This window comes from Coloeus monedula, assembly GCF_965178545.1.
Source record: "Coloeus monedula genome assembly, chromosome: 1".
NCBI classification, from domain to species: Eukaryota; Metazoa; Chordata; class Aves; order Passeriformes; family Corvidae; genus Coloeus; species Coloeus monedula.
In genome coordinates this window covers 91,759,671-91,773,994 of record NC_138781.1, presented here as the reverse complement: position 1 = coordinate 91,773,994, position 14,324 = coordinate 91,759,671, and the positions used below count along the sequence as shown (strand labels likewise).

The following is a 14,324-nucleotide window of genomic DNA, read 5'->3' as shown; positions in this document are numbered from 1 at the left end:
CCATCTCCCAGAGGGACCTGCCACTGGCCAAGGCCGAGCCCATCACTTAGTGGTAGAGTGTCTGGGGTACTGTACAGGAAACCCGTGCTAGAGCAGTCTGTTCCTGAAGGACTGCACCCTATGGAAGGGACCCACACTGAAGCAGTTCATGAAGAACTGCAGCTTATGGGAAGGACTCAAGTTGGAGAAGTTTGTCAAGGGCTGTTTCCTGTGGGAGCAGGGAAGAAGTGTGAGTAATCCTTCCTCTGTGGAGGAAGGAGAGGCAGAGCTGGGATGTGATGAACTGACTGTAACCCCCATTCCCTGTTCCCCTGTGCTGCTGGGGGGAGCAGAAGGTAGAGAAAACTGGGAGTGAAGTTGAGCCCAGGAAGATGGGAGGGGTGGGAGCAAAGTTTTTTAAAGATTTGTTGTTATTTCTCATCCTACTCTGATTTGATTGGTAATAAATTGAACTGATTTCCCCATCATGAGGCTGTTTTGCCTGTGGTGGTCCCTGGTGAGAGGTTTCTCCCTGCCCTTATCTTGACCCACAAACCCTTTGTTATATTTTTTCTCCCCTGTCCAGCTGAGGAGGGGAGGAACAGTGACTTTGGGCACCTGGCATCCATCCAGGGTCAATACTCCGCATGAATATTCCATATTTTACTGTTCCTTCAGCATCCTGTTGGACCTGTTCAGTTTTCTGCAGCTATTGAACAAGTGTCCATAAGAAACCCTTTGGATATTAGTGCAGACCTAATTAAACTGTTACTTTGGTTGTCTCTGAGTATTGGGAAGTATAGTATCCAAGTGGATAAAAGACCTCATTATTGGTTTTCCTAATTTTACCTTTACCTTCTCAGTATATCTTGAAAAGAGTTATCTAGTCCAGTGAGCTGGAATTCAGATCACCTTTCCATCCAGATGACCTAAGAAAGCCTGAGTTTCATTTTCTGTGTTTCTACAACAAACACAGTACCCTTAAAGCATCCTTGTCAGACCAAAGAAGATTCATTAAACTACAACTGTGTAGTCACTGGGTGTGCAGTGAGGTGTTTAACAACTGAGTACTCATGAAGCCTCCTCTGTGTGTGCATCTCCCACGCTTTTTTTAAGCTTGATTGAAGCAAGATGAAGAACCAAATTTTATTGGGATGGACAGGCAAAGATGTGGGATGACAAGTCCATTTCCTTTGGCAGAAAAGTTTAACCAGTGCAGTTGTATTTAGTATGTTAAATGCTGTCCTGCACTTGGAATTGTCAGTATTGGCATTTTGTGCTAATTTTTCATCCTGATTTTTTTCTTTCCTGGAACCTATTAGCAGTTTTCATAGATTAGTTTTCACAGGCTGTGTTCTGAAGGACTCTTTGGGCCCAATTCTGACGTTCAGGTTCAGCAGGGTAAAATGGGAAAAGCCTGTTTCATGTTTGAGTAGGTCCTTTTCCAGTCAACTTGAAAAGATCTAACTTGTACTCTTAAATTCAGTGCTTAAAAGGTATAAATGGATCATGTATCAGTTTAGAGGAGAGGAAAAATTATATCCAAAATTACTACCTAATACTCTTTAGTAGTAGAGGCTACTAAGAAAAAAATCTAGGGTAAAAAAAGGTAGAGCAAATTTTTACTTCTGGGTTTACTTCTTTTGGCTGCTCAAGTGGTATCTTCACTGATATTTCTTCCATGGTAGCCCAATCACCTCTTCTGTGTTTTTTAACTCTAATGTTGAGTTTAATGAAAAAACAGATTTGAGTAGAAATAACTTCTGTTGGGGGGATTGGTCTGGGTCTGCACTGAGGGACCAATGTGGCTGAATAAACACAATTGTTCTTGGTTATTTTTCAGTTGTGTTAGTTCTCTGGTTAAGTTTGTTCCTTGCTGTGTAGATTTTTGCTGGCAGAGCAGAAGGCTGGCATGTTGGAGTAGCAGCTACTTACACAGTAATAGTGTGTTGATAAGTCTTTAGCTGTGGTCTGGCTTCTCAGACATATCTACTCTCTCTTCTTGTAAGGATTCTAATGCTTTCAGAGAACATGAAAATCTTTCAGAAAAGGTACTGAAAAGTAATTTTAAATGTCTTGGAGCACAGAATTTTAAAAGATGTTTTAAAAAGTGTCTGATCTCTGATCTGATTTTAATTTAAATTTTAACAGTGATTTTTATTTCTCAAATTCCATGATTTTCAATTAATATATAGCTGAATTTCCAAAACAGTTCCATCATATTCTTTTCTTTAATGTTTTCTGACAGACTGACCTTTTTTATGGTGAGTCTGTCTCTTGGCTTCTAGTCAGGAATTAATTTTGAATTGTAAAAAAGCTCAAGTTGCTACAAGCTTTATACTTTCAAAAATCATGTGTCAAATTAAATACACTAGCTGTTTTTTTCATGAAGTGCCTGACAGTTTCTGGGAAAACAAAATGGCAAAGTAGTAAGCACCAAAGTATTTGAGGAAATGTAAGTAATTTAGTGAAGTCTGATGCATACCTGCCATACCGAATGTTCTGATTGTTTTCTCTATGCAACTATGCAGAAAATTGTTATCGTCACACTTACAGGTAACTGGGGAAACAAGTGAACTCTTCCACAAAATAATCTTTCTGCCTCAAATTGCATATCACACTCTTCAGATTTCTCTGGACTGCTGTACAGCACAACAAATAAATTCTAAATTTTATTTTCTTTTTTACCTTACTGATGCATTTCCTATATCTTGTTATGATTATCTTATTTAAATTTGTCAAACCTCTTTCATACTAGGATGAAAACTTACAAGTTAGGCCAGATGAAAAACATGTTTTGGAATCACTAGCTTGAAGAGTATAGTCTTGAAATTTAGTGTCTGAGTGAATCTGCCATTTTTCTTCCACAGAAAGAAATACTTAAGAAATAAAAAGAAATATTTAAGAAATAAAATCCAGCTACATTTGAAAAGCATTTATTACAGAATAATGAAAATGTAGCATTTTCTTTTGAAAATGACTTTGTTTAAATAATTCCCATGGCCTAAGTGAGAACTATTTTTTAAAAGTTTTATTGATTTTTGTTTTTCTAGCATTTTCTTTCGCAAATGAACTCAAAGCATGATATGTTTGCCTTTTTTTTAAAAAAAAGTGCAGATTTTTGAAGCTATTAACAAAATACGACTGCTGTTTCTATAGAACTCAACTTATCTTTTCCATAGTGCTGCTTTTGACCAAATGTGAACTTGAATGTAAATTTCTGTATTTTTCAATGAAGTTGAAAATTAGGAAGAATATGGGCACGGCCAATTAAAATCTCTGTGATTTGGCCCATATTTGTCTACCTTTACAGTTACAGAAATATATTTAATTGGATGGGTGGATGCTGTGTGCCCCATGCTTTTTGAATCGTATGAGTTACTTTATATTTCTTAGATAGGTGGGTTCTTCTGCCACTTTCTCTTCCTCTTCTTCTACAGTCTTGAGTCCAGCAGTAGCAGATCATTTTCCATCCTGTCTCTACTTTACCTGTTATCTTAATTTTTGTTGGTATGGTAGCAAGCTACCATAGATGTAAGAACAATGGGGTAGGAGGGGGCATCTGCTTGCAGAGACCTGAACTGGTGATAGCTGCTCCCTGGCAGAGTTAAGGATAGTTTGCTTGCTGAATAGCAAAGAGAAAAAGGCACTGAAAAGGAAAGGGACAGTAGAACTGTGGTGAGAATGTCTCAGTGTGAAACCAGCCTTTGCAAGCCTTTGTTCACAATGGACGGTATTGATACCTCTGTAAACTCTCTTGTAATGTCAGGCATCACAGGTCAGCATATAAACCTCTGTAGCTCACCTGAAGTCTGAATTCTAGAGCTTAAGTTCAGTTCCTGTGGAAATATCAGTACCAGTGCTAACAACCAAAATGCCACATGGACAAAGATCCAGGACTCTAGTCCTGAAGAAGAGCCATTGCTATATTGTTCTGCTTGCAAACTATTCTAGCAGCTTCTCCCTATCAGTTTCTTCTTGCCTTGTCCAGTCTTGGAAAATGTTCTCAAGTTCTACAGGATTTCCAGAACTCTGCGTTTATTATTCTGCCTTTTTAGCTTTTTATCTGACAGTTCTTTTCTTCTTGTTCACCTCTTCAGTGTAGAACCCAAAATATGCCTACTTTAGAAATAAACTTTACATGGAAAAATTTGAGTCTCATGGTTGAAAAAAATCTCATCGTTGTTCTTTTTATACCATGTGTACATTTGCATGGATTAACAATTGAAACCAAGGACTTAAAAGTGTGATATTTCTCAAACTTGTGTTGTCAGCTGTACTAGTTTGAAAGCAAACCAGTGAGAGACTCAAAATCAGAACTACAATTTAATAGGAAAATTAAAAATAAATGCAGTAGTACAGAAACACTGACAGGGTCAGGATACAACCTGACACCCTGTCGTGCAGGGTGGTGGTAGCAGTCCAGTTAAGTGGTGGCTGCAGTCTTCTTGAGGTGATAGATGTGGTTCTGTTGAAGCAGTGATCCTGTAGAAGGGTCTGGTCCTCCTCGGAAGGTCCAGTGGTGGTTATGTAGCTCTTGTCCTCTGGGAATCCAGTAGGAAAGGGCTGAGTGTGGTGTTCCAAACCTCAGAGTATATCCGGGTAGGAATACTTGGTTCCTCCCCCTGGGCAGAGCACCTCACAATGGGAGGATGTAATTTTATGAGTCGTGCAGTGAGGCTGGACAGCCCATTAACAGAAGATATCCTCCAGAGGGAGTTATCAGGGATGTGTCTTGGAAGAGATAAAGAACCCTGCTCTACCTGGTTTTAACAGATGGTGATAGAACACATACTTTTGGTTAGGTCTTACACTGTAACCTAAGACATCAGTGATCTCTGGAAAGACAGAATTAAGAAAAACTGCATCTAAAACAAGGAAGTCTAAGGGGGAAAGGGAAGGATGGATGTGAAGAATCTTCTCCTTAGTGCGATACTGTGTGTGTTAATTAAGTACAAAGCAGTTGTTAGCAGCAGAAGTTACCTGCTGAGCAGACAGCTTTATGATGTGAGAACAGGCTTATCTGAGAATGTATGCTTATAAACTGTATGGCCTTTCTGTATAAATACAGCCTTTTGCTCTCTAGGTAGACTTTTTATTTGCCTATGGATATAAAGCACAAGTTTTTGGGAGAAACATTGCAAAAATTTCATGAATGTATTGCAAAATTTGATAATGCTTTTCTTTTTTTTCTCCATATCCAATCAGTCTTTTCTTTCTAGAGAAAGAGAAGCATGCATACTTCCTGATATTTTGTTGTCGTTGCTAGACTTTTCTGGATGGAGATCTGATGTTTTCTCTGTATTTCAGAGTGTTTAGCCCTGCAAAACTACTGATTTATTTTGGTTAGAATTTTGATGTTTCCCTAGACATAATGAGGTGTGGTGCTTTTCAATTTCTATTTTAAACTATCTGCAGTGCCACTTTTAAAGGAATGGGAAGTAGAACTTGTTAACTGGTTTGAATTCTTTGCCATTCTTCATTCTGCTTGCAATATCATTCTTCATTTTACTTGCGATAGTAGAACTGCAATGTTAAATGTGTTAAATGATTGTCGCCTTTATGTTTTCAAATTATATATCCCAATTCTTCGAGTCTTCACGATTAGTCATATGTGTTATCTTATCAGCAGTTTTTAACTTGATATCGGCCTATATTTGATTTGTCAGCAAGTTCTGCTGTTACTTTAGGCAGAATTCAGCCAGCTCCTCTGGGATAAACGCCCTATAGCCCCAGCATGTATCATAATTTCTTCTTTATCTGTGTTTTTTTCAAAGCTTTTCTTCTAAAACGCTATTTTGAATATTTACCACATAGGCAGAGAAGGCAGAGAAAAAGTGTTCTTCAAAGTTATTTGGTATTTCTTCAATTTTCCCTTCTGGATTTTTAATCTACAGTAGAAAGTTTTCAGGATTAGAGGTTTCTGCAGTTACTCAGACAAGGATGAGGATGATTGAATCTAGTGACTGGAAATCTCCTCTATAATATATTTTTTTCTCTAATTAGCTGACTCTGCTTTTCTTTAAATCAAATTCTTGCCCATTAGTGATTCACCCTTAATGATGGCTATTTGCCTATGTAATTTTCTGCCATCTTTTAAAGTGTTTGAAGAATTAATGAATAATTTTATTCTGCTCTAGCTTGTGGCTTTGATATATACCTAAAAAATAATCAGAAGCTTTATGGAGATTTGATATTTTAGAACATTTGAGACTTAGCTTGAAAGATTTAACAATTTCTTACAACATACAAGGAAGCTGTCAAGGATGTCTTGTATAAGATTTATTCACTTGATTGTTCAGAGCCTGCATAGGTATTTGTCTATGAAAAATGTGTAGCTAGCTTTGTGATGGTGAATTCGCCTGACCTTCAAGTAGTAAAAGACTTCTCCTTCAAGTAGTAAAAGACTTCTCCTTTGTAGTTCTTTCATTCTGACACCTGAGTTTCTAATTTTCTTGTCTTCTAACTTAATAGAAAAACAGAGAGTAAATTTGAAACCCTTTTATCTGTGTTTGTCACTGTTTTCAAGAAGAATTTGCTTATTTCCTCAAAATACTTCAAAAGCAAATGCTGCCTGACATTTATGAGCATTGACATGTGCAGACTGAAGAAAGTATTGTCTGTAGAAAATTCTGTTATTTGACACATTTGTTTGAAGAGCAACCTATTGATAAGGATAGTATCCATTTTAGTTCAGTCTCAGCTGGTAAATTCTGAGTTTGCTGTTAGACATTTAAATATAGAACTTTTAAAACATTTTGGAAGAGAATTTGGTTTTCTGAACCATGCAGAAACATTTTAAAGGAAGATGGAAAATATGAGCATTGAGACTATGAAACTGCTTACTGTTCTTTTACTTCCACATAATCTAATCTCCTGCATATGATTTCTTAAAGAATCTTGCTCACAATACTAAATTTAATTTTTTCCAGAAGGAATTTTAACTTTAAAAGAAGTCCTATCAGCTAGCCTATTCTACTTACAGCTCATCTGGCACCTGCCAAGTTATTTAAAATAATCTTTGGAATGTATGACTTCTTGATTATTAGAAATTCTTGACTGCTTACATGCTTTGTTTCTTAGTGAACATATGCCTTGTAAGGCCAAGTGATGCTGCTTTTGGCTAGAAGCCTTCATGCTATGTTACATCCTGTCACATGATCAAGTACCTAAACATATGGAGGTGTTTACAGCTTTTCCTTGCAGACAGCAAATAGGATCCTAATAGCCTAATCTCTACTACTGTGACACTATTCCACTTCAATATAAATTTTGGGTAGTTCAGCTTTTAATCTCTTAAAAGACCACTTAGCTCCAATAGGGAGCCTAAAATTACTTAGTTTTAAACTGTTTCTTCTGAGTAATAGTAAACCTGCACAGTCTGTACCTCACATGACGAATTGTTTTTCTTGATGAAATGGAGGTCCTCACCTAGAACACCTGTGTCGATGTGACCTCGATTTTCCTCTAAAAGTCCTGCAGTGTTGAGGTTGAAAGACAGCTAACACAGCTCTTCAGGGATTTATTAAAGACTGGAGTCAGTTTATAGCTCTGGGATGCTGGTCGGCAGGAGTGTTGCTGTGCTGAAAAAGCTAAGTGCTGGGTCACCATCTGTGAATCTTCCAAAAAGAAAAACTACTCAGTGGTTCTAGTCCACTTCAGCCTTCTAGGCTGCTGTGAAGGGTAGCAGAAGGCTCAAATAGGTCTTACTGATGCGTCTTCAGCCATTAATTATTGCATGTCAAGGGTTTATGAGCTTAAATCATCTCTTGCTGCTGTTAACAACAAAAGCTTTTCACTCATGAATTGCTCATTGTCTTCATGCTGCCTCTGATACTCAGTGATGAAAATACTGCCTGTGTTCTCTAGCTGGCTGTTACTCTTAGTCAAGCACCCTCAGTAGCCCTCCCAGAGTGTACATGTGAAGTAGCTATGGCTTTGAAGAGGAATGTTTGCTCTCTGTCAGCATCTGAGGTGTCAGTAACCCAATTTAAGACTGCAGTTGTTTCAGGAAAAGAAATAACTGTCTTTCGGCTTATAAATCTGCTTTCCTAAAAGGATTGCCTATTCTGCACCTGTCAGGAGAGGCAATTCTGCTTTTCGGTCTAAGAGGGAAAAGGTTTGAATAGTAGTGGTTTGAACTTACCTGCCAGTACTGCAACACCCAATAACTTAATGCCCATGCAAACACCTCCTACTTCTCTTTGCTTCAGGGTGTTGTATATCTGTGTATTCATTTTGTTACGTGTTGCAGTTAACATGGGCTAATGATGTACGCTAAATATTTGAAGCAGTACTGTAAAAAGATGTGTAGTTGTTTTTTGATATAGGATTGGCAATATTAAGTAATGTATTCTGATTTCTCACTGGACATAGTAGAAGTATATTTTAAATTTTAGAGCAGTTGAAAAAATGGAAATATGTGGAGAATCCCTGAATGAGATGTCTGGTTTTAGATAATTTTCATTCAACCTGTAGAAGAACTGAGAAATGAAGTTGTTGCCTCAGACATTTGAAATCTACTTCAAAGTCGTAGAACAGACATCTAGTGAATCTCAGCTGGTTATATGACAGCAGGAGTCCTTGTACTTTTATTGTATTCTTAATTTTCAAATTTTAGCTATCCTCTTGAGCTCTTGCAATATTTACAGTGATATTCTGATAGGGAATATTTCATCTCCCTCCTGGATCAATTTATTCCTTTTCTTGCATAGCAAAAATTGCTGTAAAAAAAGAATGTAAATCCAAAATCTGTGGATTGGACGTTTGAACTCTTATTATTTGATTTAGATATTGTTCATCTGGTCCTTTGAAACCTTTCCCATTGCAGTTTCTTCCTGCAAGCAAGACAAGGCTTTCTTAAAGTCAATCTAAAAAGGTCTGACTATGACTGGGAAAAAGGGTAATTTAAGTGATTTCAAAGGTTTTCATTTGAGCAGTTGTGTAAATAATATTTTATTTCATTCTCAAAAATGCTCTATTGAGGGATTTTGGCATGCTTATAAACTTATTTGAGAAACCATTAAGAACTGATTTGCAAAATTATAAGCTGTTTTCAGAAGTTCAGTGACTATAGCTAAGAGGTTTCTGAACACTATAGGTACCAAAGTAGCATTGTATTTTCAATTAACTTTCCTGAATTAACTGAAAGAACTTGTTTTAAAAGTCAAACTTTTTAAAAGCCAATTTTTTTTCAATTCAGAAATGTAATTTCCTTACTATGTAGAAGTACTTAGAACTAACCATAGAAGTTTAGGGGTTAAGTAAAGACTACTTGGGTAAGAAGGCCCCTTCCAGCATGAAGTAGTCAATGATTCTGTGATTCTAAACAGGGAGAATCAGAGGTTCAAGTACTTGGTCGCATGGTTCCCATACAGTTATAAACAGTTTGACAAAACTGTAGTTGTAGTGCATACCTGTTGTTCCATTTTGGGTATTGGTTTTCTATGTGATGAGAGATTTTAACCTCACAAGAGCTTCTACTTTTGTAAGTATAATGGTGCATTCTATTCATTTGTAGGAAAGGAGGTATGAACCAATAGCTTCTGCCTTGGTAGATGAAGTTCATCCTTGTTTTTCAACTGTAGTCAGCTACTTCTATGTTTGTGTTATTCTGCCTTTATTCCGAGGCCTACCAGTTTTAGAAACTTAATTGATATTTTTTTCAAATGGTCAATTAAAAAATTGACTTATGAATTAAAACATCACTTCTGATGAATTAAAAGTGCAATCTTCCTACACAGAGCAAAAGGAATAGAAATTTATTTTACTGACCTACATTTCTCAGATTTTTCTGAAGAGCAGGTTTGCTTTTAATGATTTGTTTTCATACTGTTTAGACTGGTATGATCTGCTTTCTCTCATCACATCCTCAGAACTTACTTGCTGAATTGTACTCAACAGATGAGTACACAAACCTTTCAAAATCCCTCCAATGAGCATAGCCCCATGAAACCTACTTCTCTTATATTAACTTCTGAGCAGAAGAGTACTGGCACCCTCAAACTCTTTAGTATTATTTTTGCCTGTTGAAATTTACTGGATGTATTTGTGTTTCTGTGAAAAAGATGAAGAATAACCCTTTTTCCACAGGTGATGGGCTGACCTTCTGATTTAAACATTTTTTTACACTTGCTTTTATAGCACTGAAAGGTAGTGCTTTGTTTATCCTCAAACTGACCTGTTTACTGGCGTTCTGATGGTAATCAGCTCTCTGCAAACAAACACTAAAACCAATTTAGGGCATAGGCCAGTAAAAAAAAAAAAAAAAACAACAAAAATCAAAACACATCAGCACAGTAGCAAAAGTAGTTCTGAAACCTGACTGTAGTGTTGGCATCACTTCTGTCATTACTAAGTAGACGGAGAAGCTGAAAATTCAGCTTTGTGTAGGCTTTCAGTCTTTCCTTAGATGCTGTTCAGTTAATCATTTGCCATTTAGTTTAAATTGATATTAGTAGCTTAAATATAGCAGATGTTGTGTCAGGATTTTGATGAGCCCTTACTTTGTGCCAGCTTCTGTTTATTCATATCTGAAAGTCTGGAAAACAAACTTTACATCAGCTTTGTCTGGTTACGTGCTGCATCCAGTGTAGAATCCTGATTTAGCTGAATAACGGCAATGAAGTCCTTTGTCAGGTTTGCCACAAAGTCGTATTGAAGACTGATCACTAGTATAAACAGAGATAAAGTTGATCCAAAGATAAAAATGACTGAGTATTTGTATGCCATACTGAAAAAGAGCAAGTTTTCGTGCCCATGCCAACTGTGTGTGTAAAAGAGGTGGTTATGTGAAACAATGCTCTTTATATGAGCAGTAATTTTAAGGATGACCTTTTCCTATAGTGTCAAATGTATCATGGATTTTGTCACAGGGAAGAAAAATTCACTTGACCTTCAGAAGTAACAAGACTTGAATGTACCCATTTTTCCTCTTTTCTCTTTATTCTTGATAAAGTACAGCCTTTGTTTCTACCCTTCCCACGGTGTTTTTAATACTCTTTTTTCTTCCATGGTGTAAGAGTTTTGTCATCTATAATCCAGTATTTTGAAGCGATGAAAAATACTCGGTTTTGCAAAAATCTTCAGTTTTATTACATTACTCTGTAGGTAAATGCAGTTATTAAACCTATGCATTTGGGGATTATTTCTGTGGTTGCTGGACTAGTTTATAGATGCAGTTGACTTTCTTTGCCATAAGGACACACTGCTTATTAATTTTAAATTTGCTATCAGGCTCCAAAGGTTTCTTCCTGCAGAGCAGCTTCCTAGCATGGTAATACCCAGCCTATATGGATAATAATCATAGAATCATAGAATAGTTTGAGTTGGAAGGGACATCAAAGATCATTCTAGTTCCAACCCCTTGCCATAGGCAGGGATGCCACCAGCTAGATCAAGTTGCTCAGGGCCCTATCCAACTTGGCCTTTAAGTACAGGAATTTGTACTTTTTACTTACTAAATTTTTGAGGTTTTAACCTGACTGTTTTTCTAACCTTTGGATGTCCCTTGAACCAGACACCCAGATCCATTCCTGCATATTGTTTCAGGTTATTGTCTGCATGTTTCACCCCAGTTGGGTGTCACCAGCAACCTTGCTGAGTATGCTTTCAGTCCCATCCCACAGCTTCTCAGTAAGGACACTAACGAGTATCAGCTCCAGTTCTGGCCTCAGACAGCTGCCACCAGTGATTGTCTGTCAGCTGGACTTTGTACTGCTGGTCAGAACACATAAAGCCTGGCTGTCCAGCTAGCTGTCCAGCTAGCTGTCCACCCCCCTGATAGCCCACTTCTTCAGATTAAATCTCATTAAGTTCTGAAAAAGTACTCTGGAAGACTGTCACAGTCCCTGTTGAAGCTAATGCAAACACCATTCACTGCTCATCCTTTGTTCACCAAACCAGTGCTCTCCTTGAAGCAAGCTGCCGAGTTGTTCAAGTATGGTGTGGCCTTGGTGTATTCATGCTGCCTGTTCCCCTTTTGGTTTCTGTGTTGTGGTGATCTGTTTGGGATTGGGTTTGTTTTGTTGTTTGTTGTTTGGTTTGGTTTTTTGTGTGTTTGTATGTAAGATTTCTTACATAATCTTTTCAAGGACTGAAGTGAGACTGACTAGCAGATGGTTCTCCAGATTCTCCTTTTCTTTCTTGATGACAGCTTTTTTCCTAATCTTGAGGCAGCTCTGGATCACCATTTTAGACCTTTTACAGATGATAGAGAACTGCCCTGCAGTAAGATCCACCTGCTCCTTCAGCACCCTCAGATGCCACCTTTCTGATGCCATGGAGCTGCACATGTCCAAGTAGTTTAAGAGATCCCTGACTCAGTCTGTGTGTCCTGCATGTAAAGTTTCACTCTCTCAGACTCTGCCACTAGGTTCTGGTATGGGGCACCCAGTAACAAAGAAGCTGAAAAAGCCACTGAGTATCTTAGCCTTTGCCATGCTCAGCACTGGATCCGCTTTATTCTCAGACTTTTTTTTTTTTTTTTATATCCTTAAGGTGCCTTTCTTGTTGCTACTCTTGTTTTGTTCTGACTTGTACTCCAGGATTATGTGAGAACCTCCTCACGTGCTCAGGAAATGTAATTCAGGCATATTCGTCAGTCTTTCTTCGTACAGCATCCCAGCCAGTATAATTGTTCTGGAAGGGCACATCTGCAGGCTTTCCTTCTGTTGCCACAAGTAGCTAATTTCCTGGATTTGTCTCTCTCAGCCCCTGTCTTGGGAGTCTCCATCCACTTATGCTTTGAGTGCAAGGCTTAGGTGCCTCTTCTTTTTTTGCATCATGGGGCTCCAACTTGTGGCACTTCAAGGTCTCTGTGGAAATACATCCACCTACAGTTAGTTCTTGCTCACTTTGATCCATAGCCTCTTCCACTGAAGAAGCAACACCTCAGGCAGAGTGTCCCTCCCATGGTTGAGGCCACCACCAACTCTCCAGCAACGGAGGGAGAAAACAAACGTAGGGCTCAAGCCCTGGGTGGCAGAGCCCTCTTCCCAGAGCTCTGGGTCAAAGTATGCTGAGGGCAGTTGCTTCATCAGAGTTTCTGGGCCCCTCTGCTTCACTGCTGTGCTGCCTGAATTCTGCTGGGAAGCAGAGAGAGAGAGTGCTGTCATAAAACCAGGGGTGAAAATACAGTGTAATTCATGAGATGGTAGGCTGCCCAAGGGAATGAGAGCCTTCATCTAAAGGCACAGGGAAGGGCCTTATCGATGGAAAACAGAGTGTGTTGAGCTTTTGCATGGCTGTCTTTTCATCACTTGCCTGAACCCTCGGAGGATTCCAAGGGTTCACAAAGTCTTTCTTTGACATTTCACTGAACTGACAAAGGAATTTTCTTGTGTTAGAGGCAGATATACCACCAGGCTGTGCATTCTCAAACACTTGATATAGTTGGTATTTTTATGGACAGAAAGTCTAGATTATGGTTCTCCTGATGTCTTCCTAATTTGAGGACCCCAAAGCACTGTGCAGTGTGTGTTTTACACTGCTTTATAGCCTAATATCACACAAGTCTGAACTTCAAGAAGTCTGAAATTATAAGAATTGATAGAGTTTTCTTTCAAAACGTGTTTTATTTTATTAGCATTTGTATTCTTTAAGTACAAGCAGGGTGGTGGTATGACTTGATTCTTTGCCAAATCCTTTCTATGGTGTCCCAGTTTGGAGCAAAAGAAACCTATTGTGTGAAGAGTTTAAGTGCAGTCATGTACTGTGTCAGACAAATTTTGTCAGTATACAGTGTTTGTTTCTGCCAGTGGTTGATATGCATATCTAGGGCAGAGAATAGGGGAAACTGGAATGATGCTTCCTTGCTGTACTCTCCTGGAATGCAGTGACTCCGAAGTTCACGGTCAGGGACTGCCTGAAGTAGGAGTGAGGACTTGGTATTTAATAGCTGATGAAGAGACTTGCAGCCCTGGCAGGGGATGGTGGCAGGCAGTTCCCCTGGATGACTACCCATTGTAGGGAATACATTCTTTTTTTGGGTTTTAACCTCTTGCTGCTAAATTCACTTGATTTCTGCCAGTACAAGAGGAAGGAGTAAAAGGCAACAGTTGATCTCTATTTACCATCTCTGTACAGCTTTTGGTTTTATAGACCTGCCACTTGATTTAGGTTGCATCTTTTCCAGAGAGGAAAAATGCTACTTTCATCTTATAATGAAGCCATTCTTTGTCGTATTCATCCTTTTGCACTTCTCACTTGTTCCTTCTAATCCTTCTATATCCTTTTTGAAATGACAAGACTGTATGTTCACACAGCACTCAAGATGGGAAAGCAGATACTGTGTAATGGCACAGTGATGGTTTGGTTTCTGTTTTCTACGTAGTAGTCTGTAACAA

The 14,324-nt window shown here is 38.4% G+C and overlaps 1 protein-coding gene across 2 annotated transcripts in view; it reads left to right on the top strand.

Moving 5' to 3' along the window:
* Positions 1-14,324, top strand: part of GALNT1 (polypeptide N-acetylgalactosaminyltransferase 1) — an 87,569-nt gene that overhangs the window by 25,931 nt on the left and 47,314 nt on the right. The gene's annotated exons all lie outside the window — the stretch shown is intronic.